The sequence below is a fragment of the Pelodiscus sinensis genome, chromosome 1 (genome assembly GCF_049634645.1).
Source record: "Pelodiscus sinensis isolate JC-2024 chromosome 1, ASM4963464v1, whole genome shotgun sequence".
Taxonomy (NCBI): Eukaryota; Metazoa; Chordata; order Testudines; family Trionychidae; genus Pelodiscus; species Pelodiscus sinensis.
This window is the reverse complement of record NC_134711.1, coordinates 47,388,215-47,413,898: the sequence shown is the minus strand read 5'-3', so window position 1 is coordinate 47,413,898 and position 25,684 is coordinate 47,388,215. Positions and strand designations below refer to the sequence as shown.

Genomic DNA, 25,684 nt, shown 5'->3' with positions numbered 1-25,684 from the left:
GATCGAGATTCCACACCCACCCTTGGAAATTTATTCCAGTGTTTAACCACCTTGAGAGTTTGGAAGTTTTTCCTAATGTCCAATGTAAACCTCCCTTGCTGCAGTTTAAGCACATTGCTTCTTATTCTATCATCAGAGGCCAAGGAGAACAATCCCCCCCCCCCCCATGACACCCTTTTAGATATCTAAAAACTGCTATCATGTCCCATCTTAGTCTTCTCCTTTGCAAAGTAAACAAGCCCAATTCCTTCAGCCTTCTCTCATAGCTCGTGTGTTATAGACCTTTAATCATTTTTGTTGCTCTTCTCTGGACCTTCTCCAATTTCTCCACATCTTTCTTGAAATATGCTGCCCAGAACTGGACACACTACTCCAGTTGAGGCCTAATCAGTGCAGAGTAAAGTGAAAGAATGATTTCACATGTCTTGCTCACAACACTCCTGTTATGCATCCCAGAATCATGTTTGCTTTTTTTGCATCTGTGTCACACTGTTGACTCATATTTCGCTTGTGATCCACTAAAACCCCTAGATCTCTTTGAGCAGTATTCCTCCCTAGACAATCATTTCCCATTCTGTATATGTGAAACTGATTGTTCCTTCTTAAATGGAGTACTTTGCATTTGTCCTTATTAAACTTCATCCTATTTACCTCAGACCATTTCTCCAGTTTGTCCAGATCATTTTGAATTATGACCCTATCCTCAAAAGCAGTTGCAACCCCTCTCAACTTAGTATCATATGCAAACTTAATAAGCGTACTCTCTATGCCAGTATCTAAATCGTTGATGAAGATATTGAACAGAACTGGTCCCAAAACAAACCCATGTGAACCATTAATAACTAATCTCTGAGAACAGTTATTCAGCCAGTTATGCACCCACCTTATAGTAGACCCAACTATATTGTATTTGTCTAGTTTATTGATAAGGTGCTCATGTGAGACCATGTCAAATGCCTTACTAAAGTCTAGGTATACCACATCTACTGCTTCTCCCTTATCCACGAGACTTGTTATCCTATCAAGGAAAGCTATCAGATTGGTTTGACATGATTTATTCTTTACAAATCCTGCTGGCTGTTACCTATCACCTTATTTTCTTCCAGATGTTTGCAGATGAATTCCTTAATTGCCTGCTCTGTTATCTTTCCTGGTACAGAAGTTAAACTGACTGTTCTGTAGTTTCCTGGGTTGTTGTTATTTCCTTTTTTATAGCTGGACATTATATTTGCCCTTTTCCAATCCTCTGGAATCGCTCCTGTCTGCCATGATTTTTCAAAGATGATAGCTAAAGGCTCAGATATCTCCTCTGTCAGTTCCTTGAGTATTCTAGGTTGCATTTCATCAGGCCCTGGTTACTTGCAGACATCTAACTTTTCTAAATAATCTTTAACTTATTCTTTTTTTATTTTATCTTCTAAACCTATTCCCACTAGCATTCACTGTTACACATTTCTTCATCATCAGACTTCTTGGTGAAGACAGAAGTAAAGAAGTCATTAAGCACCTCTGCCATTTCCAAGTTTCCTGTTATTGTTTCTCAGTCTTCACTGAGCAATGGGCCTACCATGTCCTTGGTCTTCCTCTTGCTTCGAATATATTTATAGAAAGTGCATACAGGTACAGCTTCAGTTGCATGCCTCTCATTGACTTTATTGGAAGATTTCTTGCTATATCTCTGTGCAGTGCTTTGAAAATGTTCCCCATAGAGTTGAGAGATCCATATCTATATTAAGTTGGTTTTAGACATTAAGCATAGGGTGTTTTTGGTAAGTTCATTTAAAAAGCCTAATAAAACATTAAAATAATTAAAAAATGCAAAATTAAATATGTATATTGAACCAGATGCTCATATCATGTAAATCTTCATTACATCATTGGATGAAGGTACACTGATTTCTACCAGTGGAGGATATGGCAATTAAATATGAATTAAACGTATTAACATAAGGTAACATTGAGAGACAAGTAAAAAAATGGCATAACTCACAACTAGCCTTGATTCTGCAGCACCTGCGGGTCTCAATCATGTTGCTGTTTGAACTTGAACTGGCTTATCGACCTGCTAATGTGAACGGGGATTGTGCATTACTCTCCTTAAAAAAATTTCTGACTCATTTACCTCTTAATAAGGTTTGCAGTGCCATTATGTCTTCATCAAAAACACGTGTGCTTTTGGCATGATCATCTGCTAATTTACATACAAATAAAATCCTGTCCAATTCATTATTTTTTCCAGATCAAAAGTACACTTTATCCACTTCAAGAATTTAACTTCCTATTTTTAAGGTGTGGGTGTGGGGTGAGAGGAGATTACTTATTTTTCATTTAAAGTGTTGAGAGTGAGAGAATGTCTTTTTTTAATCAATCTTCATTTTCTAACTTGGAATTTTTGCTCAAGCTTGGAAATGAATTGACTCACTTTTTAGCCACAGAAGAAATGCTCTGAAGCTAATCCTACCTTTTAGTATGAGTCCTTTCTGTGTCTCATATTTAAAACTTCTTGTAGTTATCAAATAGTCATGAAATGTATATTACACTTAATAATGGCATCCAACTCATTTGAGTCTTGATCTACAAAATATGTTGTTTAGATGAATCCAGATTGTTCTTTGGCATCCATTTCCACCATTATTAGCCCATTCTGAATATTTCCAAAAGCAATCCAAAAACCGCAAATGAACACTATAATGATAAAAACCTCTCCAAGTATGACAGAATGATTGCACACATGATTGCCTTCACTCATATCCCATGGACATTCCTTCAGTTCATCTGAGCAGAGGTAGAATTGTTCTGATGAAGTGCTAGTTAACCTCAAGCAAATGAACCAACTGAAGTCTAAAAAGGATCTGGATACTTATTTTATCAGCCATTTGTCATAGAAAAACAAGCAACAGACATTATTAGCTCATGAGCTCCAGTCTTTGGCTGTATTTTACTCCCATTCCTGGATCTCAGAAAGAGGAGAATTCAGCTCCTTTTCCCCTGCCTGAAAGAATAAGAATAATCTGCATTTGGAAGGGATTTAAATATGTATTTGCACAAAAGATGTGAAAGTAAAGTGGCAGGACACAGCAAGTGCTCTATTTTTGTGACCAGCTCCTCCACCCAAGATCTAGCCTCTCTCCTACATGATTGTTGACTGAGACGCAAATGGCCTCTTTCGAAAAAGCCTCTTTCGAAAAAGAGCATCTAGACTAGAACCAGTACTTTCGAAAAAGCAAGCCGCTTTTTGAAAGAGACCACCCAGTCAGTGTGGATGCTCTCTTTTGAAAAAGCACAGTTTGCATTACATAGCACCTTTTCTTGAAAGAGCACTTTAGAAAAAAGGTGTTCTTCCTTGTAAAACGAGGTTTTCCACGGTCGAAAAAACTGCCGCATTCTTTCGATTTACTTTCGAAAGAACGTGGCACCAATCTAGACGCAGGGGAAGTTTTTTTTTTTTTTAAAAAGGCCACTTTTTTGAAAAAACCCTGTAGTCTAGACACACTCCCTATGTCTGTATCTTCAGACAGTTTCTGCAAGGTCAGACACCTCTCACTTCTTACTGTACCACTGTTTGGACAGTGTATACCTTGTCACTGATAGAAAAAAGATCTTGTCAGGTTTAATTATTTGTCCCATATAATAGAGGGACTGACTCAAAAATCTGAATTATAATAATGCTGAGTTTGTGACAAAATCTAACAAAGTTAACAAAATTAAAAGCTAAAGTTGGCACTTTCACTGTCCTGTTCTTCTCAGCTATTTAATTAGTCTTAGATCAGATCATGATAATATTCACCATGTATGTTGATATATCTAACCACAGCCTTACTCTAAAAATCGCTTGCAATGTCAATTTATGTTAGAGTTCAATTTTCCTTGGGACAGATCCTGCTCCTTCTTCTTAGCATCAAAGTTACTTGATCCCACCAAACAGACATCTCTCCACTACAGAAGCGGAAGCAAGATTTGGCTTCTCTAAAGAAAAATCATACTTTTTTTTTTTAGTCAGCAAGAATGATTTGTGAGCAACAACAATATAGTGTAACAAGTGGAACCAGTAGATATCACTCATAAGGACTTTCAAAAAGCCTTTGACAAAGTCCTTCAAAAGAGTTTATTAAGGAAACTAAATAGTTCTGGGTGATAGTTAAAGTTCTGTCATAAGTTAGAAACTGGCAAAGTGACAGAAGATAGAGTAGGAATAAATGGTCAATTTTCAGCATGGCTAAAGGTTACGTTTAGATACACCAATAGCCTGTGCTCAGAACAGCATTGTTTAATGTTTTTATTAATGGTTTGGATAGAGGGCTGAACAAAGAGGTAGCAAAATGTGTAGATTACACAAAGGTAATTGGGTGCTATGACAGCAGATAAAGTTCAATACTAACAAATGTAAGGTAATGCACTTTGGAAGGGAATAATTTAAACTACTCATAAACAGTGATAGGTTCAAAATTAATTGTTAATCACTTAGGAAAAAGTATGGTTTTGGACAGACAACTCAGTGAAAAGCTCTGCTCCTGTATGCTGCAGAATTTTTTTTAAAGCAAACAAATTATCAGGATGTATAAAGAACTGTTAGAATTGTTAGAAAATTATATTGGAAAATATTATGACATTGTTTAAATTGAAGATACTATGTCAATTTGAACACCATACTCTCCTCTGGGCACTCCATTTTAAAATAAAAAGTGCCATGGAATGGCTTGATGGAGGATAATTCCTTTTTCCAGTGTGCACAGACATTCCCAGCATGCAGTCCAACTATTATGTGTGCACATGCATCTCACAGAAAAGTAGTTATGTACATCAAGAGGGAAATCAGTTTCCTTAATGTTATAACATAATTATCTGTGGGCGTTTATGTATGTGTGTTTGTCCTGTGTGAATAATACTTTTGTCAGCAAAACCATTATTTCAATGCCCGATAAGTCCATTTTTATATAGAATGTGCAGTACTATGATTTTTCTTTAACTTGTTATTAATAATTATCTACACATATAATATGCTTGCTGTCCAAGAAGAATACTTACCTGAATATACTGTTTGTGCAGAATTTTCACTTGTTGTGTGTTGTGCCTATAGCACAAAAATAAAAAGCATTCTTCATCAAACTCAAAGGATTTTGGTTCCTGTGGATCATCACCAAGTACTCTAATCACAAGCTTTGTACCTTTTAGTGAGTTCCTTTTTCACTGCAGACATCTCAGGAGCTCTCTGTAGATGCTGTTCTACAGAAGGCACTGCTTTTTCTTTTTCTTTAAATATATTTTGCTTAGATGGCCATGGGGCTCTATCACTGTTGCTGCTCCAGAAGTGTTTTTATAAAGCCAGTCTCTGGAAAACAAGGAAGAAGAATCTCACTTTTGTGGCATGGCTCTTTTAATTTGGCATAAAGTACTTTTGTGCCTTTGTTTAACCCTGAGGGTGCATCTATATTGCACCTGGAGCTTGAAATAAGCTAGGCAATTTGAGCTACGCAAATTGCGTATCTTATTTTGATCTAACTTCAAAACAGCTTATTTCAAAATGTCAATCCTCATGGATTGCTGGAATCTATTTTGAAATAACGGATGCATTTATAGACTCAGAATAGCTATTTTGGGATACTTTCAGTATCCCAAAATAGCGTAGTGATAGAAATGTAGCCGTGTTAGTCTGGGGTAGTTGAAGCAAAATGCAGGACAATGTAGCACTTTAAAGACTAACAAGATGGTTTATTAGATGATGAGCTTGAAGTGGGTCTGGCCCACGAAAGCTCATCATCTAATAAACCATCTTGTTAGTCTTTAAAGTGCTACATTGTCCTGCATTTTGCTCCAAAATAGCGTCACAGTCTATACGTAGCCTTAGAGAAATTTTATCCTAAGACTTTATTCTGGTTTAAATGTACATAAGAAGGGGAGTATTGCATTATATCTCCTATGTCAGGAGACCTGGGAGTGATGGGACCATAAGATGTTCTTTACCATAAGACCTTGTTCATGGCTCCAGACCTAGCATGCAAGATTTTAGAAGATGTTTGAGTCAACTGAGATAGATCCTCACATATGACCCTAAGTTGTATCTTTCATTCCATCCTGATCCTTTTCTCTGACAGTTTGATTGCTATCAGGAACACAGAGATGTAGGACTGAAAAGGACTTCCTGGGTCACTGAGTCTGGTCCCATGTACTGCAGACAACCCTGTCATGTAAAAAAGACAATGCTCCAAAGTCATAAAGTGTCTGAGTGTCTATCTTATGTTCTCATCGCCTCTTTGAAGCCATCTCCCAAAAGAATTAACTTTTTAAGTGGAAACATTTTCAATTTACTGTGAATAGGCCCTTATGGAAAACTTAGTTTTATCTCACAAAACAAAAATTGCTTAGCTGCATTCTGTCTCTGAGACTAGCTTGATGACTAATAGCATCTGGATTCATTTGGCATCTATTTTAGCCTGTCATGAACTACTCAAGGATTGGACCTATTGTCTCTTCAGCCCCCATCATCAGGCTCATGCCAGACTTCACACTTGAAAAAAACCACCCTGTTATATATTAGTGCTCAAGTTTTTTGAATGAAAAGTGGATTTTTTGGGGTGCAGTGTCTTCAGCTCAAAGAACAAATGAATTCTCAGACTTTATACCAGATTTTATGAAAAAGGTATTTGTACAGACTTATTGGACATTCTTTTCCAAAGTAGTATTAGAGTCCACCTAACTTAGCCTATCATTTTGCCAGCATTCTTTCCATGCCCTCATCTTTTTCATATATATGCTTACCATTAAAAAATCCTAGATGTTCTACTTGAAGCAGATTAAAACTTTTCAAAAACTCCCCAATTTCTCGTTACATTCATTATCAATTCATTGACAAATGACATCACTAAGGAGACCATATCTAAATGGGTATCTCCTTTTCACATTCTTGTGCCCCGTGTGGCCTACAATTCGAAAGTCATGTGAATAGTCACTCCACCTTGGTGATATTTCTGTTTGTCATCTGCATAGTTTTCTCTGCATGCATTGATAAGACACTGTTGACTAGATTTAGCTTTTAGGGAGAAATTCCTTTTTGCTCTCTCAGTCATCCGGAACATGTCTTCAAAATAGTGAAGCTTAAACTCTCTGTCCATTAGACTTTGGTAGGTTTTAGAGCATCCTTTATATGAGCTTTTTTTTTTTTTTTTTTTTTTTTTTTTTTTTTTTTTAGCTTTTGAACATATCCAACTGGCTATAAAAATGACTGGCTTTTTGAGAAGTATCTTATCCCTCTCTTTTATTAGATTTTAAAACATACTATGTCATACTGTTGGCACTGGCCTTGTTGTTGCTACTTGTTACAGTTGCTAAGGTTACATTTTATTTGGGGATATGCCTCAAGCTACTCCCTCTCCAGAAGTGAGAATCCTTCATAGAGAGTATCCTAAGAGAAGGAACAAATATTTTATTTTGTAATTCGGTTTCTTGGAAGATGTCATCTTCCAGATTTCACACATACCAATCCACCTCTCTGTCAAATTTAAGAACTTTTTTTTTATCTTACACTTCGATTAATTGTTTTCCTTCCATTTCAACTATTTTGTGATGAGTTTATGGACTGGGGGCTGCACTTTCCACTCATTCAGAAACTAAGATCTCTAGGGCTATGTCTACACTGCACTGCTTTTCCGGAAAAAAGCTATGCAAATTATGAACTGCAATTTGCGTAGCTTTTTCCACTTCTTTTTTTGGAAGAGTCTTTTTCAACATTTGGCCCATGTACATTGGGCCAAATGTCAGAAAAAACATTTGTAATGAGATTTACAGGGATGCCAAAGAAGCCTAAAAGTAGCCGTTTAGGGTGGTGGTCTAAGTATGTGTGTGACTTGTACCCTAACTACCTCTGCCCTCAGGGAGCAAATAGAGTGTGAGAAATTCCAGCAGCTTTGCTCTAGGGAGGATCATGCAGAATAGTCAAGGAAGCAGTACTACGAGGTAAGTATTTTTTTCTTCTTCAAGCAGATTGATCTTAAATTGAAGCCCCATTATAAAAAGCTCAGAGAGAAAAATGAGAATAAAGAATAGGTGCATGCTCATTTTATGAAGCAATTCATAACAAATTGTAGATTAAACATATTTATAATAATAAACAAAATATTCTCTTACCTATATTATTAGCGTATGATAAGTTTTATTATTTAAATTCAATATTAAAAATCTAATTTTAACTGTTCACATGTATTACCTATTTAGGTTTTGATACTTCACTCAGTTTGATTATAAAATGAGGCCATTCAATTTCACATTTCTTTCCAAGTCATTGGTTCTCATTAAGTCTTTTTTTTTTTTTTTTTTTTTGGCTTCCTGGAAGCACAAAGACTATACCTCAATCACTGAGCTATAATGTTTCCATTTTTTGCTCTTACAGTACCATATTCTGAATAAAGAACAAATTTTTAAAAAGAAAACTGTAAGAAGTGAGAGAGGAAGGGTTGTAGTAACTGTCTAGCCATTCAGTCCCTGTATTCTGTGCTGTATAAGGGCTTCTGTCATGTTGTCCTCCCTCAATTCCACCTTTTTGGACTTGGATTCTGTGCCTCCAGAAGTTAACTGTCAACATGCAAGCATGGCACATCTCGTATCTTCTACCTCTGGGTTCTACTGTCTTTATCTGTTCACAACCTTTTTTTTCCTCTGTTCCCCATCTGTTATATCCTTCTTAGAATCTGCAGTTGAACATGGATTGAATTATTTCTCAGCAGAAAATGTCCTGAAACTATGCTAAAGAACTTGTAAAGCTCACCAGAATAGTTGTGGATGAGCTAGAAATTGCAAGATGCATACCAACAACAGACTCCATCCATTCGTCATCCTTTCTTTAATATAGTTTATTTTGGCATCCATTTATGGATTAAATCAATGAGAACCTCATCCATATGTTGCCACCTCAGAGGCCTGAATATAGATGCAGATTCCGAGGCTTAAGTCACCACTCTGTTCTTAATGTTTTCTGGAGGAAGAGCATCATGTAGCTTTCCAGTTCCGAGAGATACTGTTTCCCTCATAGGGATGTATATAATCAACTACAGGCAGTCCCCGAGTTACGTGGATCCGACTTATGTCGGATCTGCACTTACGAACGGGGCTTTCTCGCCCCGGAGCTTGCAGGCAGCAGGACCGCCCAGAGCACAGCGGTCCCGCCACCTCGTCCTCCGGGGCGAGAAAAGCTGCTCCGGGTGCCCCTGGTCTGCTGGGGACCGTCTCCAGCAGACCAGGGACACCTGGAGCAAAGCCGGGGAGGCGGAGGGGTCTCGCGCCTCTGAGACTTTGCTCTGGCAAAGCCTCAGAGGCGCAGCACCCCGCCGCTGCTGCGGCTTTGCTCCCGGTGCCCCTGGTCTGCTGGGGACCATCCCCCCCCCCCAGCAGACCAGGCTTTTGTTGTGGACCCTGGGGCAGAGCAGCTGGGGCGCTGCCGGTTGGTCCCGCAGCACCGCTCTGGGCACTACTGCACCAACCCGGCATCACCCCAGCTGCTCTGCCCCAGGCGTCCTGATTCAGCCGCTGCTGGTCAGTTTCAGCATTGGCTGAATCAGGACGCCTGGGGCAGAGCAGCTGGGGTGCTGCTGGGTTGGTCCAGTAGCGCCACTCCTTGAGCAACCCAGCAGCACCCCAGCTGCTCTGCCCCAGGTGTCCCCAAGTCAGCCGCTGCTGAAACTGACCAGCGCTGACTACAGGAAGCCCGAGGCAGAGTTGCTCTGCCCCGGGCTTCCTGGAATCAGCAGCTGGTCAGTTTCAGCAGCAGCTGACTTGGGGACGCTTGGGGTTCTTAAGTTGAATCTGTATGTAAGTCAGAACTGGAGGTCAGTTTCAGCAGCGGCTGAATCTGGACGCCAGTTCTGACTTACATACAGATTCAACTTAAGAACAAACCTACAGTCCCTATCTTGTACGTAACCCGGGGACTGCCTGTACTCTCTTAGGGTATGTCTACACTACCCCGCTAGTTCGAACTAGCGGGGTAATGTAGGCATACCGCACTTGCAAATGAAGCCCGGGATTTGAATTTCCCGGGCTTCATTTGCATAAGCGGGGAGCCGCCATTTTTAAAACCCTGCTGGTTCGAACCCCGTGCAGCGTGGCTACACGGGGCTCGAACTAGGTAGTTTGGACTAGGCTTCCTATTCCGAACTACCGGTACACCTCGTCCACTAGGTGGGTAGTGTAGACATACCCTTAGACAGTAGCAACAGAAAGTCTTGCTAAGCATATTTCAAACACTAACTTATCTTATTCCTCCTTTCCTAAGACTGCCTTTCATTTTAGGAAATCATTCTGTACTAATCTGAGACATTTCAAACTTCAAAGGCAATATGGACCGCTAGAAAGATGAAGTTTGAGGTTTCCACTTCAGATAGATAATTAAAGGTTCCCATCTCTTCCTAGGCATAAATCACCTCACCAGGCATGAATGTACACAGAGGTCTTTTCCATGAACCTGAACTGCTCATATCACTGTTTGCTATACACCAAGCCCTTTGCACTGCCTTTGTTTTGCCCAAGATAATGTGTATTTTTAATTTTGCTTCTGCTGCTTTTGTCTGGCTTTGTCTCCAGTTATATTTATGAAATATTGGTGGTTGATAAGTTTTCAGTGCTAGGCATTGCCCTATCCTATGTAATTTAGAACATCACTGGCAGAGCACATAAGAAAAATAAATCTGTTTTTAAAAATTAAATATTAAGTTAAAAGAGGAAGAAAAGAGAAGGAAGAAAGATTTAAAAAATAAAGTATTCTGAACTATTTGTGAAAGAACAAAAACTGTAAAATTCCAATTGTAAATAAAGCTCTATTCAGTGTCACATTCTTCATTACATAAGTGAAAATTATTCAAATCAATTATTGGATATAGCCTCTCACTTTAGCTTGTTTTTAAACCTGGTAAAGAAATGCATTAAAACTTCATAAGTACTGGCAGATAGCTCTGTATCTAGTTCCACAGTGATTCATTGACTGAATTCCCATACAAAACTAGTGGGCTGCAAATTTCCTTGTCTCTGCTGAGTCATTCCAACAAAGACTTTAGTAGACAGAGCTAAGACATCAGCTGTGAAAATCTAGAATGCCACTACATTGTCTTTACCAGCCACATGTTTATTCAGCATTGTAAATTGGATTTCAGATGTGGTCTCTGGTATGTTGCTATATATGGTAAGACCACATTCTATATTAAGCAATGTTTGCTATATCTTCTGCTTGTCAAAATGTTTCTCATGTTGTAGCCTAAAGAAAAGCGGAAATTACTTAGTGGCAATTCTGTTTCTCATAGCCTTCTTCATTTTACCCTAATTTCCCTCTCTTCTTCATTGTTAACTTTTATATTTTATTTTTATTTGAAACATGCTCATATTTTCTGTGGGAGTCAAATAGAATCTGGGTGCTTCACACTACTTTGGGGAAAAGGGGAGACCACCACTGAGGGAAGAAAGATGGAGTATTCTGTGAGGTGTTCTTTTCCCTTCCAACCTGTGGCACCTTGGTCTTGTCTAGTTTTATTTTGAGCCAAATGCTTTTTATACAAGAGCTGATCTTTTGTAGTTATTTTAACGGCCTCGTGATGTCAAAATGATTGCATCTGTAGACAATTAGATATATACCTGTGGTTTATGAAGTGAATATTGTTCAGAGCAGGGTATCTCACTACTTCTCTAACTGAAGTCATGAAGATGTGGAAGAGGTAAAAACACAAGTTCCTGTGGGACTCTCTAGTTGAGCAGTTAAAACTCAAGGCCATGTTAGAGAGGAATGTTTGGAACCATTTTAGTGCTGCACTGCCTACTCCAGCTGCCATATGTTAGCAGCTCCACGTGGTTGAAAGCTCTGTAGGATTAAGAATCAAGTAGTGTAAGTGCTAAGATGTGGCTTCTGTCTTTTAATGTTGTCATGGCTGTATTCCTGACTTCCCCACCCTAAAGCCAAGTTGCAAAGTTTGCAGAACATTGCAAATCTCACACTGGTTTTAAACAAGCAAACATAGCTTATAGAGCAGGGGTGGGGAATCATTCTTGGGTCGGGGGCTGATAACCCACTGAAAAATCAGTCGGGGACCACATACAAGCATGAAGCAAAAACACAAAAAATCAAACCCTCACTGATGTGGCCCCCAACTTAAGGAGGAGAAAGATCCTTCCCACATTCCCCTTACACACCAGAGCTTGCGGGGGGAAGGGAGGAGGGGCAGGCTAGTAGATTTGGTGTGCTCCCTCCCCATGGGTAGAAAGAGGGAGGAGAATGGGGCTGGAGCACCAGTGTGGGCTTGCCAATGCTAAGGAGGAGCCCAGAGTCTCAGGGGCTGGATCCAGATAAGCCAGGCCCACATTCTGCCCCTGGGCCTTAGGTTCCCCACCTCTTCTTGTAGAGTTTCCAGCTCAAACATTGCAATACTAATAAGCTAGATGTGAAACTAACAAAAAACGAAAGTGAAAAATTCTTTAACACTCAAGGGTAAAATTGTGAACAGACAACACAAATAGTGAAATGTGCGTTGGACTTCAAGTTTTTTATTTTTTTTTAAGTTTTCAGTGTCTTTTTATCTTCATACTGAAATACATACTATGCAACCGAAAATATTTTGTAGTTTCATAGATTTGTAGGGTCAGACAGGACTACTATCTTTTTGATCATCCTAGTTTGATCTCCTGCAAAATACAGGCTCTAGAACTTACTTAGGGTATGTCTACACTACCACCCTAGTTCGAACTAGGGTGGTAATGTAGGCAACCGGAGTTGCAAATGAAGCCCGGGATTTGAATTTCCCGGGCTTCATTTGCATAAAGCCGGGCGCCGCCATTTTTAAATGTCCGCTAGTGCGGACTCCGTGCCGCGCGGCTACACACAGCACGGACTAGGTAGTTCGGACTAGGAAGCCTAGTCCCGGGCTTCCTAGTCCGAACTACCTAGTCCGTGCCGCCACGTGGCACGGAGTCCGCAATAGTGGACATTTTAAAAATGGCAGTGCCCGGCTTTATGCAAATGAAGCCCGGGAAATTCAAATCCCAGGCTTCATTTGCAACTCCGGTTGCCTACATTACCACCCTAGTTCGAACTAGGGTGGTAGTGTAGACATATCCTTAGTTCCTGCACCAAGATGCACAACTTGGGTATGTCTACACTGCAAAGTTAGTTCGAACTAATGGACGTTAGTTCGAACCAACTTTAATAGGCGCTACACTAGCGCTCCGCTAGTTCGAATTTGAATCGAACTAGCGGAGCGCTTAGTTCGAACTAGATAAACCTCATTTTACGAGAATTAAGCCTAGTTCGAACTAGCTAGTTCGAATTAAGGGGTGTGTAGCCCCTTAATTCGAACTAGTGGGAGGCTAGCCCTCCCCAGGTTTCCCTGGTGGCCACTCTGGCCAACACCAGGGAAACTCTATGCCCCCCTCCCGGCCCCGGACCCCTTAAAGGGGCACGGGCTGGCTACGGTGCCCATGCCAGGTGCAAGCCTGCCAGCACCCAGCCAGCAGACCCTGCACCTGGCACAGCACAGAGCCACCCACCCGATGTCCCCCAGCCCACCCCCTCTTCCCGGGACCAGGCTGGCGGCTCCCGGGAGCTTGCCCTGGACCACAAGAGGCGGGCACCTTCCTGGGCTAGTGCGGACATCGTGGACCTTGTCCACGATCTCCGCACTAGGCGCAGGAAAGTGGCCGGCTAGGGCAGGAGAGCTGCCAGCCTGGCCACCCAGGAGCAGGTGTGCATGAAAATCAAGGGGGTCCACTGAGACCCCCGACCCTGAGCCCTGAGCTTACAATGGCCGTCCTGGGTCAGACCAAAGGTCCATCTAGCCCAGTAGCCTGTCTGCTGACAGCGGCCAACCCTAGGGACCCTGGAGGGGATGGACCGAAGACAGTGACCAAGCCATTTGTCTCGTGCCATCCCTCTCCAGCCTTCCACAAACTTTGGGCAGGGACACCACTCCTACCCCCTGGCTAAGACCACTCCATGGACCCAACCTCCATGACTTGATCTCACTTCCCTTTAAACTCTGTTCTAGTTGTAGCCTTCACAGCCTCCAGCAGCAAGGAGTTCCGCAGGTTAACTATTTGCTTTGTGAAGAACAACTTTCTCTTACTAGTTTGAAGCCTGCTACCCATTCCTTTCCTTTAGTGTCCTCTAGTCCTTCTTTATGGGAACTCAGGAAGAACTTTTCTGAATGCACCGTCTCCACCCAACCCCTGCTTTTAGAGACCTCTATCCTGTTCCCCCTTCGTCTCCTCTTTTCTAAGCTGAACAGTCCCAGTCTCTGTAGCCTTTCTTCATCTGGGACCTGTTCCCAACCCCTGATCATGTTAGTTGCCCTCCCTTCTCCCAGCCTTTCTCTTCCCCTCTCCCACCTCCTTTTCCCAGTCTCCCCCAGTTTTGTTCAATAAAGACAGAGTCAATGTTGGAAGAAACGTTATCTTTATTTTGTACATCAATAAGAAGGGGGGCTAGGGAAGGGTAAGTGGAAGGAGGTGAGGGAGGAATGGAGTACAAGCCCCCGATGGGGAGGACTGGGCTGGCTCTGCGGGCTTCTGGGGGTGGAAGCTCTCCTGCAGCCCCCCAATTGTCCCCTCTCCCCAGATGGCAGCCTGCGGCAAGTGCAGCCGGGCTGATGGCCGAGTGGTGTGATGTGCCCAGTGTGGGTACTCCGGGCACTCCAAGCCAGAACTTCTTTGCAAGCGGGGCACCCCTTAGAACTGTGTGTCCAGGGTGGGGGTCGGGACCCTTTAAGTGCAGCCCTCGGCTAGCCTGAGACAGCATCTCCACGCTCTAAGTCCTCCTCTTATGCCCTGCCGGCACTGCTTCCGGCCATCCTTAAGCCCTGTTCAGAGTCCACTCAATGTGGACTTGCTAGTTCGAATTAGCAAAACGCTAATTCGAACTAGTTTTTAGTTCTAGATGCGTTAGTTCGAATTAGCTTAGTTCGAATTAACTAATTCGAACTAAGTTAGTTCGAAGTAGCGCTGTAGTGTAGACGTACCCCTTCTGTCTGAGCAGTGATGGCAGTTTCTCCATCAGGTTAAATCTTCAAATTATCTTTCTAAAAAAATATGCTATAGCTCAAAGATGATAGAGAAACTGCCAATGTCCCCAGGTTTCAATGGCTAATTATCCTCACTTAAAAATGTGCTTTATTTCTTGTCTGTATTTGTCTAGCTTCAGTTTCCAGACATTGAATTTTATTAAACCTTTCAAAATACTGAGACAAAGAATAATGGCAAAATTCCAATCAAGGAATCAGATGTACCACAACTATTGAACACATTGTTACTCAACTTTCTAAAGCTGGTGGACTGGGAAGATTAAACCACAAAATACCTATTACTGTATCAGTAGCTAAGTCTTAGTTACAATGTAAGGATTATTATGTGTGCCACATATTGATTGAGCTCCATGATACAAACTTCCAGTGCAATGTTAGAGTATTAGCCTGTGACAAACTTGTCATTTAATACAATCCTCTATTTTTTCCTTTGCCCCTGAAACACTGGCTTCTGAATGAGAGGGGGGGACATTTCTCCCTTTCATCATATCTTCTGTAATCAAATTCAGGCTGCTAGAGTGGAAATGTTTCTTCATTCTTCTCCCAAATCCACCCACATATTGGTTGCTTTAATGGTAGGAAGTGATGTTGGTAATTGCTGTGTGGTTATACCTACATATGTCCGAAAGTATGGGAATCATTCCTCTGATCAATATTTTGCTTCCTGTTTGTAAGCAATAGGAATTCTGATAAAACATATGGGCCTTACAAGAGCCTTGCTGAGGTCTAGATTCACACAGGGTATGTCTACACTACAAAGTTAGTTCGAACTAACAGACGTTAGTTCGAACTAACTTTTATAGGCGCTACACTAGCGCTCCGTTAGTTCGAATTTAATTCAAACTAACGGAGCGCTTAGTTCGAACTAGGTAATCCTCATTCCACAAGGATTAAGCCCAGTTCGAACTAACTAGTTCGAATTAAGGGGTGTATAGCCCCTTAATTTGAACTAGTGGGAGGCTAGCCCTCCCCAGCTTTCCCTGGTGGCCACTCTGGCCAACACCAGGGAAACTCTACTGCCCCCCTCCCGGCCTCGGACCCCTTAAAGGGGCACGGGCTGGCTACGGTGCCCGTGCCAGGTGCAAGGCTGCCAGCACCCAGCCAGCAGACCCTGCACCTGGCACGGATCGAGCCACCCACCCGATGCTCCCCAGCCCTCCCTCTCTTCCCGGGACCAGGCTGGCGGCTCCCGGGAGCTTGCCCGGGACCGCAAGAGGCGGGCACCCGCCTGGGCTAGTGCGGACATCGTGGACCTGGTCCATGATCTCCGCACTAGGTGCAGGAAAGCGGCCGGCTTGGGCAGGATAGCTGCCAGCCTGGCCACCCAGGAGCAGGTGTGCAAGAGAATCAAGGGGGTCCACTGAGACCCCCGACCCTGAGCCCTGAGCTTACAATGGCCGTCCTGGGTCAGACCAAAGGTCCATCTAGCCCAGTACCTGTCTGCCGACAGTGGCCAACCCTAGGGATCCTGGAGGGGATGGACCGAAGACAGTGACCAAGCCATTTGTCTCGTGCCATCCCTCTCCAGCCTTCCACAAACCTTGGGCAGGGACACCACTCCTACCCCCTACCTAATACCGCTCCATGGACCCAACCTCCATGACTTGATCTCACTTCCCTTTAAACTCTGTTCCAGTTCTAGCCTTCACAGCCTCCTGCAGCAAGGAGTTCCACAGGTTGACTCTTTGCTTTGTGAAGAACAACTTTCTGTTACTAGTTTGAAGCCTGCTACCCATTCCTTTCCTTTGGTGTCCTCTAGTCCTTCTTTATGGGAACTAATGAAGAACTTTTCTGTATGCACCGTCTCCACCCAACTCCTGCTTTTAGAGACCTCTATCCTGTCCCCCCTCCGTCTCCTCTTTTCTAAGCTGAAAAGTCCCAGTCTCTTTAGCCTCTCTTCATATGGGACCCGTTCCCAACCCCTGATCATTTTAGTTGCCCTCCCCTCTCCCAGCCTCTCTCTTCCCCTCTCCCACCTCCTTTTCCCAGTCTCCCCCAGTTTTGTTCAATAAAGACAGATTCCATTTTGGAAGACACGTTATCTTTATTTTGTACATCAAGAAGAGGGGTTAGGGAAGGGTAAGTGGAAGGAGGTGAGGGAGGAATGGGGCACGAGCCTCCGATGGGGAGGACTGGGCTGGCTCTGTGGGCTTCTGGGGGTGGAAGCTCTCCTGCAGCCCCCCAATTGCCCCCTCTCCCCAGATGGCAGCCTGCGGCAAGTGCAGCTGGGCTGATGGCCGAGTGCTGTGATGTGCCCAGTGTGGGCACTCAGGGCACTCCAAGCCAGGACTGCTTTGCAAGCGGGGCACCCCTGAGAACTGTCTGTCCGGGGTGGGGGTCGGGACCCTTTAAGCACAGCCCTCGGCTAGCCTAAGACAGCATCTCCACGCTCTAAGTCCTCCTCTGATGCCCTGCCGGCACTGCTTCCGGCCATCCTTAACCCCGCTTCAGGGTCCACTTAATGTGGACGCGCTAGTTCGAATTAGCAAAACGCTAATTCGAACTAGTTTTTAGTTCTAGATGTGTTAGTTCGAATTAGCTTAGTTCGAATTAACGAATTCGAACTACGTTAGTTTGAATTAGCGCTGTAGTGTAGACATACCCACACTGAGTACTATTGATGAAATGCACAAAATTTAAGAGGCAAAAGCAGTTTCTTTCCAACGTTTTATTAACGTTATGGGTTCCCAGATGAGCAAACAAATAACTGTAATCACTGAGTTTTCATTTATTTCAATTGTACAAGCTTTCCTGTTCCAAAAGTTGGCTGTAAAAATACCACATTAGTGTTGTCCAAAGCATTTTAAATCTGTAATAAAGTTCTAAGCTGCCGTTAAGGAATGTCAGTAACTTTCTTCTGAATGGCTACTTAACTCTTACATTGAAGACGTCTGGCTCTTCCAGAACAATAGTGAAAGGGGTTTCCAGGATCTGATCAGTAAAGTAACGTAACCTTTGACTGAGTTTGACAATAGTTAAAGTTATGAATGAAAAGAAATGGAAAAGAGAATTGTGCAGCCACATCTAATTTTGGTGATGTTTGATAGGTGTTTGTCTCTGTCTGTGGGATTGGAGCAAATCCAGTTGTATCTTGGGGCCTGGCTGTAAACAAATAATTGTGTGATGTGTCCTAGGTGGAAGCTAGAGGCATGTAGGTAAGAATAATGGTCAGTAGGTTTCTGGTATAGGATGGTAATAATGTGGCCATCAGAGGGGATATGATAAAGGTATTTAAAATCATGAGTGGTGTGGAGAAGGTGAATAAAGAAAAATTATTCATTAGTTCCCATAATATAAGGACTAGAGGACACCAAATGAAATTAATGGGTAGCAGGCTTAAAACTAATAAACGAAAGTTCTTCACACAGTGCAGTCAACCTGTGGAACTCCTTGCCAGAGGAGGCTGTGAAGGCTAGAACTATAACAGAGTTTAAAGAGAAGCTAGATAATTTCATGGAGGTTAGGTCCATAAAAGGCTATTAGCCAGGGAGTAGGAATGGTGTCCCTGGCCTCTGTTTGTCAGAGGCTGGATACGGATGGCACGAGACAAATTTCTTGATCATTGTCTTCGGTCTACCCCCACTGGGGCACCTGGTGCTGGCCACTGTCAGCTAGATGGACCTTTGGTCTGACTCAGGTTAGCCATTCTTATGTTCTTATGTTCTTATTTAATTATACTGCAGTATCAAGGAAGTGGTTCTCCTGCGTGGACTGGCCCAGGCTAAGGTTGATGGTGGTGTGGAAATTGTTGAAATCCCTGAGGAATTCTTCAAGGATCTCCCTCCTGTGGGTTCATATGATGAAGATGTCATCGATGTAGTATAAGTAGAGGAAAGGTGCTAGGGAATGAGAGCTGAGGAAACATTTTTTGCGGTCAACCATAAAAATGTTGACATATTGTGGGGCCACGTGGGGCCTCATAGCAGTGCAACTGACTTGAAGGTATAAGTTCTCCCCAAATTGGAAATGGTTATGGGTGAGGACAAAGTCACATAGCTCAGCTACCAGGTGTACTGTGGGATCATCAGGAATAGTGTTCCTGACAGCTAATAACCCATCGTGTGGAAGGTAGATGTAAAGAGCTTCTACATCGATAGTGGCCGGGGTGATGTTTTCAGGAAGATTACTAATGCTCTGTAATTTCCTCAGGAAGTAATTGGTGTCTCTGAAGTTGCTAGGAGTACTGCATGTTGGTTATTTTAATTCATGTATTAAACATGCACATGTATTTTATCAATATTTCCATTTTATAATAGATTTTGTAACAACTTGTCAAAGCATCATCAGTTAAACATTTGTTACAAATGCACTTTGTGAGATTAGTAATAAACTATAAAGAATTAGCTTTCCTTCCTCTTGTATTCATAAAGCTAAATAATGCATTTCTAGACTCTACCTTAATTTAAAGCAGTACCACCTTTCTAGTTGATTCTCATGCATTGTCTTAATTTATGGTGGTCATCATGTTTCTCAAGACGTTTTTTTAGATTAATTTGCTTGCCCACTAGTAGTTTTGGATAATTTGAATTAAAGCTGTAAATGTTTACAAAATAATCCATTTAAATTTTGGAATTTCAGTCTCTTGTGTGCTGTTCTTAGCCAGAATGATCTGGATTCACATTGTTAAGGATTTCCATTAATGATGGCTGATGCCATGTATTATTTGTTATACACAGTGTTTGCATAGGTAATAGCCAGCAGGACAAACAACTCTCCTCAATTATTTTTTTTAAAACTATATATATTTTTATAAATAAGCCAATTTACTCTGTTGATTACATCATGCCACACATTGCTTTGAATCAGTTTTTTAAAGAGATGTTTAGTGGAAATTTCATCACCATAAGGATTACAACTGAGATGGACTTTATGATCCATATGACCAGCTAGCTAAAGTCATATCATTCATATATATATTGCATTGTTATATCTATATGTGTGGAGCTACCCAAAGGCTACCCTATACTTTAGTTATTATTAATACCTATTCAGTATTACTATTAGCCATATTTCAGATTTGGGGATGTCAGTGTTTTTAAAGAAGCATTGATGAAAATATCTGCCCAGTTTGTATCAAACATGAAAACTATATTTTTACTATGATTTTGATGATACAGTGGCTGTCATTTGAAATCATGATTTTAGGAGGACTTACCATTCTGCTATATTGAAGACATGATACAAATTTTTCCAGTTCTAAATGCTAGAAATACTATCCATACTCTCTGTTACAAAGAGGCTAAATCTGTTAATAAAGGAGACGTTTTTAAACATCAGAAGCCACTGTATGTTTATAAACATCTACAGTACATATATTTGTACAGTACTTAAACTAAACATACTTACATTCTTACTTATGCTGAATCATGTAGTTATTGCAATATGAGTTGATTAAAATAAACAAGCACATTTCTAGTGTATGTAGCACACCATCAGGTTGAAATTTTACCATGATGCTTTAAATAGGAAATTAGTTGAAAAGGAGAGTAGGGGGATTTGTAGATGTGCATCTGAGAGAGAGAGATTGGTATTTTCATTGTATGGGGTGAGAAAGAAATTGCTATTCATTTGTTGTCAGTTTCTTTCAGTAGATATTTGACTGGGAAGATAGAATGCACTATCGTAGAATAAATTGATTGCATTACTAGTATTCTTAATTTGTTATTAATTGTTCCTAAAGGAAACCATGTCCAACAGCTGGTGAGGACACGTCTTTATATCTTTATGCCTTGAGTAATAACTTTTTGTTTCTACTCTGGATGATCTGGAATAAGTTTTAGGTCCTTATGCCTGAGAGAGTCATTTACACTTATACAAAATTGATAGAACACTGTGCTATTCTGATTTGGTAGCTCTTTTCATAACTTTTACACAGGTATAAATGACTGCACTAGATGCAGGATAGTGGGGAGTCAGACTTAGGGTCTCTCTCTCTCTCTCTCTCTCTCTTTCTCTCTCTCTCTCTCTCTCTCTCTCAAATTTGCTACTTATGAACAGATCTAGACTAATTGCCCTGGAGACCGAAATTGTCTTTCACCAGAATAGATACAGTACAAGTAGCAACAATCCAAGCTTCTCTACACAATCAAATAAGCTCTGCATGCACCATCTGTAGGGAAGAGAGAATAATTCATTTCATGCCAGCTCATTTCTTAGTCATAGATACACAATGCCAGTTCGCTTGAGTTTTTGATGGTGTTTTTTGGTGATGTGGACATCTGGACTGTAAACTACTGATTCCTCACAGTCTTACAAGTATCTATCAGACTTTAAATTCTCTGTAACCTAAATATAATTTGAATTATCAGTGACCCAAAAGGTGAAACAATTAATATTACATTACAAATCCCATATTCATCACATTCATTATTCCGTTAGATTGTCAGTTTTTGTATCCTTAAAATATTAAAAACATCAACAACATATAAAGACTATTTATAGAAGGATTTTACAAGTTGAACCTCTCTTGTCCAGAGATATCCATCGTCCAGCATGCTTTTAGTTAGCTGGATGTCCACTTATCATGGGTGTGGCCAAGTTTCTTGCGGCCCCATAAAGTTTGTTTATAGCAACCAGTCCTAGATGTCAATATTCTGTGCTATTTTATATATCTAATCTAAATGCCTTCTAACAGCCCAGTAAGCAGTGGAAGTGTTGGTAATGCTGCTAGACAGTTTTGACTTTCCATGGTCCAGAAAATTCTGGCATTCGGAATCAGTCAGGTCCTGATGGTACCAGACTAGAGAGGTTCAACCTGTAGTTGGGTGTTATTTACTTGTCTTCCAAATTGCCAATATGATTATTTTTTCTGTTGCAAAGCATTTGACCACTTCTGGGGTTTATTTTAGTCAGTAGTAGTAATGGGTAAAATTCTGAAAAACTTGTAAGCAACTTAGGTTTCTGAGTCCCCTTTCAAATATTTTACCAAGGGGTATTCTTAGGTATGACTTTGTTCCACCTAAGTTTTGTACCATGAAAGTATTCTTATCTCTAGATAACAGTTTCTGAGTTTGTTTCCTCTTCTGAATTCTATTATAATCTCACAGGAATGGGGTAAATATAGTTATCTATATATTGCAATGGGATTTTATCTTTTAAACATGTTCAAAATGTGAGAGATTGCATCTTCTGCTGTTGAAAACTGTAACTTTTCATTCCCCTTGTATCTTTTGTCATTTCATATATATCCAATATATTTGGTATATGTGCATTTGTTATTGCTCTATGTTTGAGGTTTCTGTGCCTTGAACTTATTTATCTGCATTCCCTTTTTGATGGGTTATGCTGGATATGTATGCATTTAAATGTGTATAGGTATTTAATGTGTGTTTGTGTACACAGATATACATGCAAAGATGTATGTACATAAACATGTATCTTGTATGTGGTCAAGATATATTGGTGATAAATTAGTAATATTTATCATGTATCTTTGACCAACTTACCTGCATTCTGTCTACTCATCCATCTTCATATATTTAATATTCCAAGCCTCTGAGCTGCTTCTAACAACTGCCATATTAAAAAAAAATTCTCACTGTAGTCTTTTCTATTTCCTCCTCTTGTTCTCCTTCCTGTGTGTTTTCTCCCAGAACTGTACTGGCTTTAAGGCCAGGAATGGCCATATTCAGTCCTGAAGCAATGACAAATCTGATATCTTCCTATCTATTATGACTAACAATAGAATCTTTATATCACATGGAAGAGCTGTCTCTTGGAACAGACATCATTTGATCCAGGCCCTGTATGATTCAGATTTAATAGAACTTAACATTAATATAGAAATTCATAAGAAGAACTGTTTAAAGTCATTTTGATTTGTCTAACATTTATAATTTCATCTCTCTTTGTGGTGTTAGAGTCAGGGTAATTATGAAATTTGGTTTTACGAGTTGAAAGATATGAAAAGTAGCACCAATCACATATTTTAAAACTCTCTAAAACATTACTAAATTTTCCATTTTGTTAAATAAATGTCACAAATAGAATAGGTGATATTCTATGGTACAAAGATTTTATCTCGCTTGTATTTGGGGTCAACCTGCATGGCTACCCCTCTGAAACTGCATAACTTATATATGGCTTCACTTTTTGTGAATTTTGAGGCAACCACAGACTTACACCAATGAAGCCATCAAAGCATCACATAATGTGTTATGTACAAAACACACACACATAACAGAGTTGAGGGTGATCCTGAAAAACTGTTGCCTGAAGTCTTGAAAAGTGACCAAAAATTAAGGTCATTTTGCCAGCCTTGAGGAAAATAGTTGTTATAAACTAAATTCTAGTCAACCCCCATCACCTTAAAATGTCTTTTAATGTGCTGCAGCTTCAGTTACCCTCTGCTGAAGCTTCTCTATTTTAGCTTACAGGGTCATGTGACCTCAGCCCATAGCAGTGTTTCAACAGTAATAGAGACAGCCATCTTGGATAAATGTAAGTGATTTTTTCCTCATTACTACAGTTTCTATCCCTCACATTCACTTTCACATTTTGCTTTTACTCTGATTGTAGTTAGAATACCTGGTAGCATTTCTGTTTTGTGTCCAATGATGTGGGTGACACAAAGTAACAGAACACAATTTATTTTGGGCCTTATATATTCTACAGCATCAGAATTATTTTGTGAATTTGTAATATTTCAGTTTTCAGTCATGGTGCTCATGCAAACTTTATTTTACCAATGGATAGCTTGTCAGTAGTTTTTGACACTAATGGTGTCAAAAACTGCTCGTCTTCCAAGAAAGATGTATGCCCTTGCTGTAGCCAGTTTAATCCACAGATAATATATGACAATCCATGTAACTATCCCTCAAAAAATAACTAAGCAAGATTCATAATTTCAATTTCATTGAACCTTAAGTCTAATAATTCCTTCTCAAGTGTGGCTATGCATTCACTTAGACATTGCATAAATCAGAATGTACATAGGGAAATATTATATCTATACAGCAGTGATAACTAATATTCCCTCTAATTTTTTCCATCCATGTGTGGAATAAATTTTGATATATGCACCGAGACATGTGTGAATGTGCACCACCAATAGAAATTCATGCTGCTGCCAGATGGGGGCACTCTGCTAATCAGCTGGGCGGCATTTGAATCTCTCCTATGTGGCTGCCAAACACTCAGGTTATAGAGTAAGCTGCTGATAACCCAACCCATAATTATCTCAAACATCTTATCCAAAGGCAAAATGTGGAGACTGCAGATCACTTGCCCATTATTAATTCTCATTGAATATCAAATACAACAAATGCTATTAAAAACTCAACACTTATCCAGTTTTGCATTGGTGATAATGATGATGGTGACTTCTGTATAGTCCCTGGTTGCATACAAGAGTATGAAAATAACACTGGGATCATTGTGTTTGCCATTGAAATATCAGTGTTTATAAGTTGCCTTAGAATGGTATCTAATAATTGGCCGAGAGAGAGAGAGAGAGAGAGAATACTCAGTTGAAGTAAATGAACCTACTCCTGTGTTTCGAATATGAACCACAAGTGTGTGGTAACTTTTTATACCAATGATAATATTTTCTTTTGTATGACCTCAAACAGCTGAACACACTGGTGATTATACCCAGCCTCTTTCCTTTTGTGGGAGGCAATGAACTGCAAATGCTGAAATGAAAAGCAGCTGAAAAGTTGTAGTTATATCTAATACCAGCAAAAATGAAAGTTCCCTCCCTTAATGTATCTGTCTTGCAAACATATCATTCTAACACTGATAGGGGCAATCTCAGTGCTTTGCACCAAAATTCAGACCTGTAGTTATCTTAAAAATCACTAGAGTTCAGTTGGACTTCCAACTGTATTGCTATATTAACTACCCAGTAATGGATGCCATACCAAATCATATACAATAGGATATAGAAGTAGTCTGTGTAGAAAAATGTGTATTGAAATCATTCCATGGTTATCTTGAATTCTTATATATATCAAAGTCTATGAGTGTGGACATAGCTGTCATTCAAATGTGGAAATCATATAGTAAAATAAATTGGGTGCACAAATTTTATTCTGTGTGATACAATATGAATAAATTAAAAAATATTAAGTTGGACACAAATTACTAAAACATAGCAGGAATTATTTGAATCATGTGAAATAATTGCAAAGAATTCTCTAAAAATGTGGGATTAGTGGGAGAACCTATACAAAATCTGAGAGTTGGTAACCTCGAGGGCAAACTAGTTTGTAATAATTACAGTGAATCTTAGCTTCATTTAATCTCCCAAAATAGAAGACTTTTGTAACCTGACATATTTGTCATTGAATAGCTGAGTTCTTGAATGACCTTACAAAACAAGTAAGATATACAGAGGGCCATTCATTTTCACAGTTTTTTATTTATATTTTTCTCCAGAATTTACCAATGTTTATTAATAGAACAAAACCCAGTGAAAATCAGTAGAAAAATATTAATATTTTTTGGATAAATATCAGGGTTGATTTTGATGAACAGAATGAAGGGGGAAAGTATTCAGTAGATTAATGTTTTGATTAATGGAATTCAATGAGGTTTGCTGCAGAACTGAAACAGAACTCAAAACACAATCCAACTTGGAGTTTAAGAAAATAATGTAGATCTAATCCCCAAATAAAACTTTTCATTTGAATAAACAATTTACT

General features: G+C 40.3%; 1 protein-coding gene across 11 annotated transcripts in view; it reads left to right on the top strand.

Annotated features, from left to right (window-relative positions):
* FOXP2 (forkhead box P2) overlaps positions 1-25,684 on the top strand; it is a 669,323-nt gene that overhangs the window by 534,503 nt on the left and 109,136 nt on the right. Inside the window, exon 3 of one of the 11 annotated variants that reach the window (XM_006122528.4) lies at positions 23,410-23,480. The exons of the other annotated variants lie outside the window; for them this stretch is intronic. The gene's annotated coding sequence lies outside the window, so the exon portion shown is untranslated. The remainder of the gene's footprint in view (positions 1-23,409; positions 23,481-25,684) is intronic. 11 annotated transcript variants of the gene reach the window in all.